This window comes from Octodon degus, unplaced genomic scaffold (genome assembly GCF_000260255.1).
Source record: "Octodon degus isolate 3935 unplaced genomic scaffold, OctDeg1.0 scaffold00086, whole genome shotgun sequence".
Lineage (NCBI taxonomy): Eukaryota > Metazoa > Chordata > Mammalia > Rodentia > Octodontidae > Octodon > Octodon degus.
The window spans coordinates 10,624,744-10,631,106 of NW_004524662.1; positions in this window are offsets into that span (position 1 = coordinate 10,624,744).

Here is a 6,363-nt window from a genome sequence, read left to right on the forward strand (position 1 = left end):
TCAGAATCAAGGGATGTCTTTTCAATTTCTAATATCTTCTCTGGCTTCTTTTTTGAGAGTACTGTTGTTTTTGTTGTAGAAAGTTTTGCTTCCATAACTAGTTTAGTTGCTAAGTATTTAGTTTTTCTTGGTCCTATTATGAATAGTATTTTTTCTTAATATCTTTCTCAGTAGATTGATTATTGGTGTATAAGGATACTATAAGGGTTTTTTTTGTTTATTTTGTAGTTATATTGATGAATTTATTTTTTAATTTTATGTATATTTTGATAGATTTTGAGGGGGAATGTTTGTAAAGGATCATGTCATCTGCAAATTTTCATAATTTGGCTTTCTTTTCTATACATTTCTATACATATGCTTTTAATTTATTTTTCTTGCCTAATTTCTCTCCATATGTTTTTATTTTTATTTATTTATTTTTTGTCTTTTTTATGTATTTAGTACAGGGTCTCTAGGGTCTCACAACACAGATCAGACTATTAGTGAGCCTCCTGTTTTCAGCTTCCAAAGCACTGGAATTACAGGTATGCTCCACCACTCCCAGTCTCAACTGTTGTCTCAGTGTGACCCAGAAGTGGGGCCAGCATGGCAGGCAGGGAATCGAACTCCTAGCCCCTGTGTCTGCCTAACCAGGTTCTTTAATCCACTGAGGTATCTGGCAGCCCTCGATAATGTTTTTAGTACTACATTGAACAAGAGTGGTGATAGAGGACATCTTTGATTTGCTCCTGATTATAGAGGAAAAGGTTTTAGTTTATCCCATTTCATGTAATGATAGTGGTACGTTTTTCATAAGTGGTTTTTATCAGATTGAAATAAGGTACTTCTACACTGGTTTTATTCAGTGCTTGTTAAAGTCATGAATGGATGTTGCATTTTTTCAAAAGCTTTTCATGCATCTATTGAGATGATCTTATGATTTTTGTTTTTGCTTGTGTTTAAATGATATATTGCATATATTAATTTGTACATATTGAACCATTCTTGCCTCCCTGGGATGAAGCCTATTTGGTCATATTGTAAAAACTTTTTGATGGATTTGCTGTATTCTGTTTGCCAGTAATTTCTTGAGGATTTTTGCAGGTATGCTTCTTAGAGATTGACCTATAGGTTTTGTTGTTGTTGTTGGATCTTCCACCTTGGTGGTTTTTTTTTTTTTTTTTTTTTTTTGTGGTTCTGAGGTTCAAACTCAGGACCTTGCACTTGCCAGGCTGTGCTTATGCCACTGAGCTGTCTCCCCAGCTCTTTTCACCTTGTTTTGGAAACAGGGTGATGGTAGCCTCCTGTACTGCCTTTAAAAGTACTTTTTTAAAAAAATGAATTAAACAGTTGTGGTATATTGGTGTTATATCTTTCCTGAAGTTTTTGTAGAATTTAATATTGAATATATATGGGATTGGGCTTTTCTTAATAGATGGAGTTTTTATTATTGCTTCTATTCTACTGCCTATGACTTTGAATTATTCAGGGTTTTGTATAGTCCTGCTCCAGTTTTGGTAATTCACATGTATGTAGAAAGCTACTCATTTCTCCTGAATTCTGTAATCTACCGGCAAACAGGCTTTTAAAGTGGTTGTTAATAATCTCTGGCTTTTGGAGTTGTCTATAGAGATTTGACCTTTTTTATTTCTACTTGCAATGAATTGGGTCTTATCTTTCTTTTTTTAAAAACTGGTTAAGGACTTGCCTATTTTGTTTATACTTTTGAAGAACCAGCTCTTTTTTTTTTTTTTTTTTTTTTTTTTTGTTTTGTTTTTGACTTTGCTTTTGATACAGGGTCTTACTACACAGTTTGGACTCATAGTGATCCTCCTGTCTCAGCCTCCTGAGTGCTAGGAGTACAGGGAAACACCACCATGCCTGGTTCTAGGGCATGCACAGTGCACCCAAGGTTCTGTAGCTGGCACTGTATGCCGTACCAAGAATTGAATTGGGAACTTGTGTTTGCCAGGCAGACATTTGTGCCATGGAGCTATCTCTCCAGCCCAGAACCAGCTTTTTGACAACCAGCTTTTTGATTAATTGATTCTTTGTATTATTTTGTCTCAGTTCATTGATTTTTACTCTGATCTTTATAACAATTCTTTTATAAATAGTAGCGTGATTTTTGGATTGTTGTTGTTTTTCAATGACCTTATTATATAATTGGGGGTCTTTATTTGGACTCTTTCCATTTTTGTAATGTAGGCTTTCACAGATATAAACATTCCCCTGAGGACTGCCTCTACTGTGTTCCATATGTTTTGTTATGCTGTACTGGAATTGTTGTTTGTATCTAGGAACTGTCTTATTTCTTCCTTGATTTCTTCTGCAATCAACTGATTATTTTAAGAGTGTATTGTTTAATTTCCATGCATTTGCATAATTTCTGTTTTATTTTGTCATTGATTTTAATTTTCATTGCTCAATGATCTCAAGATATGCATATTATAATTTCAATTCCTTTGTATTTATTTAAGATTCCTTATTTTCTAGTATGTGGTCTCTATTTGATAACGGTTCCATGTGTTGATGAAGAGAATGTGTATTCTGTGTTGTGCGGAATGCTATCTATTCAGCCCATTCATTTGAATACTTCATTTAACTATTTGTTGATTGTCTAGTAGGCCTGTCTTTTTATGACAGAAGGGCACTGAGGTATCTTGCTACAGTTGTGTTTATGCATATATGATCTTCTATGTCCAATGTCACTTGTTTCATGAAGTTGAGCAATCATTTCTTTATGTCAACAATTATGTTATTTCTGTTGTGTATATGCAGTCTAAACACATTATTCAATATTTATTTGATTTTTGGTCATGTCACATTTTAAACTATACCACTTTAAAAAGGCGAAAGATTTATACAATCTGAAGAGAAACCAGCGTATAACTATGTGACTTTATAATCAGAGTTTCATCAATTTTTTTTTTCTTTTTTTAAATGTATTTGGTACAGGGTCTCATTATGCAGCTTGGACTCATGTATATCCTTTTGCTTTCAGCCTCCCCAGCTCTAGGATTGTAGGCAAATGCTTGGACTCTGTGACCAGCTCAGCCTACCCTGGTGGCAAGGATGGTGCAGCATGTGGTGCCAGGGATTGAACTGCAGTTCCTGAGCTTGCCTAAGCTTGCCTAAGCAAGCTTCAGTCTGCTGAGCTATCTTGCCGGCCCCTAGTTATTCTTCTACTGCTGATGCCTTTTGCTTCCTACATTGTGGTGTTGCATGTTCTGATCCACCAAAGCTCCTGTTCTCTGTCTCCAAAATTATCAACCTTAAAAAGTATTTTCCTCTCCTTTTCTTCATTTAGTGATTATGAGTGAAATTTTACTTTCTTACACTACTATGCATGCTGAAAATTTTTTTCATTTTCCCTAGATCCACTCTCTACCCTTTTCTCTCCTACTTTGCTTCTCAGTGCTGATGCATGTGGGCCACATCAAGATGTCTTTGCTTTAGGGAACATACTGTCAGGGCATCCGGGGAAGAACCAGGGTGATGCTGGCTTACCCACTTCGCAGGCTCCTTCCTGTGGACTTTCCATCTAGGTGCAGGTGCTGATGCACATCACAGCTCCTGTCAAGCAGCCTCTGGATTCCAGTGGCTGTTCCTTTCCTCCACCAACTCAGAGGCTTCAATAACTACTATGTGTTTCCTGTTATAACTACTATGTGTTTTCCTACACACTGCCTGTTCTTCATGAAGTGTTCCTTCAGTGACTCTCAGCAAGTTAACCAGTTAGAATAGGCCGAATAGCTTCTGCTGGAGTGCTTAGTAATAAATTATTTTCAAGCTTGTTTCTTTTCATTTCTTTGGGCCTGATATATTTTTAATTTTGTCCCAATTTTCAAACACTCTGTGTGATTTAAAATAGGCCCCTGAAAATCAAATATCTTCATTTTTAATGTCATTTTTGGATTTACTTTTTATTTTCATTTATTTAATTTTAACTTTTATGAAATCATCATGCTCACTTTTCTTCTTTTAAAAAATTACTGAATATAAATATGCACCTAAAACACATACTATATGATTCCATTTTCATGCATTCCCCAAATAGAAAATATATCCTAAAATATAGTTTAGAGAATGCTACTTAAGTAATAAAACTATGAAAAATAAAAATAAGGAGGTGATGGGTAGTCATAAAACAGGAATAATTTTGTTGTAAAGTGGTGTGGTGTGGCTTCTAAAAGATTATAGGAAGGTGCTTTCATAAATGTCCAATTTATAATTATCTGTTAAGATCTGCATTCATATTTCAAAAATAGCTTTAGTGTTTAAGTAGTTTTACATACTATTTCTACAAGATATTTGACATTATGTTTCATTATGATCATGAAGAATATTATTAACTTAATCCTCAAACAAGGTGGGCTTTCCACATATTTTCCCTCCCAAGTAAAGGCCACATTTGTGCTTAAAAATCAGAAATTTAACTTCCAAGTTGACATAAGTGTTTACTTTTGGGTATTTTCATAATGAAAACTAAATATAATTGGCCTTTTAGAAGACATGATCAGACTCTTACTCATTTTTAAAGCAATCTTAGTGAAGAATATACTTCATGCAATAAGTCTTGTATAGGGCAATATGATCACTTTATTTTATTAATGAACAAAGTCCCAAGACATAAATTTTGGATGATTAGTGAATTGCTATATTCTTTTTTGCCTTCTAACTTCATTACTCTATCTTCAACAATTATTTTCAGGTCATAAGAGACTTTTTTACTTTTCCACGACCTATTTTATTTGCTCTTTTCTGGAGGTTTTCTCCATGCTGACATTTTTTTTTTATAACTTGTTTCCTTACCTTCAGAGACTACAACAACGTATTTACTTCTTTGTTTCTGTTTCTTCATGGATTTTACTACCTTTTTATACCCTGTAGGTAAGCTATTTTCTAGGACTAGGATCTTGGCTCTCTTCTTTCTCTATAGTTCCAGAAATCTCATTTATTGACATGATACAAATGAGTATTTCTACAAATAATTTTCCAATCCCTATTCCATTTTTTACTGGATATTTTGTGATAATTCTTCAAATTTTCTGATTTGTCTGCATTTTGTCAATATTATTCTCTTTTGTTCTTCCACAAAGCCCAAAACCATGATACAAATATAATAAAATAATAATAATGAGTACTTATTATGTTTTTCCTATATTCCAAGGAAGGTTCTAAGTACTTGATATCTTTAATCAATTGACTCCTCCCCAAAGCCTTGCAAGGTAATGAAGCTTAATTTTATCATCACAGTAGTGAAAACCAAGATACAGAGTGATGAAATGTTTTCTAAGTGGTCTTTCATTGCTATATGTATCCATTCCAAAAGTAGGCAAAACTTTTTTCTTTAGGGATGGCTAATTAAATAATAAAACACTGAAAAATAAAACCAAAAGATGTTGGCTAATAAGCTGTCAGAGAGTAGAAATAGTAATAGTGTCTATAGACTCATCTATTTTATCCAGATCATCCAGCCAACAAATTCACTAGATATTTCTATGACTTTTATTACAGTAAGTGTGTAAACTCTGAAATATGTCTACATTGCACATTTGCTTGTAATAGTCATAACACTGTCTGCCATTCAATGAAGGACTATTATATGTGCTACAAAGCATTCTAAGAATATGGGACCAAAATTTGAATATGAATATACCAGCAAGTGCTTTTTTATTGTAGTACATAATAATTATGCTCACGATGGGGAGTTACATATATATGATATTTTTTAATCTTTTATCCCCCTTTATTCCCCTCTCTCCCTTTCCTGCATCTCTTAGAACACTATATACATATATGATAATTTGTATGCATATCCAGATACAATATTTTATATACATTTCTAATACAATGTGATCACACTCCTCTTACAGACTTCATGCATTTAGAGAGCACTTCACAACTCTTGTGCCCTCTTTACTTTTAATTCTTAAATTCTCATTTCCCTCCCCTCTCTTTCTCCTTTCTCTGTCTCTTGGTTTCCTGACCATATGCCAACAATCCAGCTCACTATTTCCCATTGTATATCTTTGGTTCTGAATTTTATTTACATATTGAATTTCTCATATGAGTGCTTTTGAATATTTATTATGTTTTTAGATTTGAGTAAACATTTTATTGTTTTCAGTTCTTGAAACAGTTGCAATATTAGTACTGAGTTCCCTTACTATCCATATCCATTTTCCCATATTGTTAACTTCTTGCATTACCATGAAACAACTGCTGCATCTTGTGAATCAACTTTGACATGATAAGTAGAGTTTGCATAGTATTATTTCTTTTTTCAGTACTGGGACTTGAACTCAGAACTTTTCGCTTGCCAGGCAAGCATTTATTCTACTGAGCTATCTCCCTGGCCCTGTATAGTATTATTGT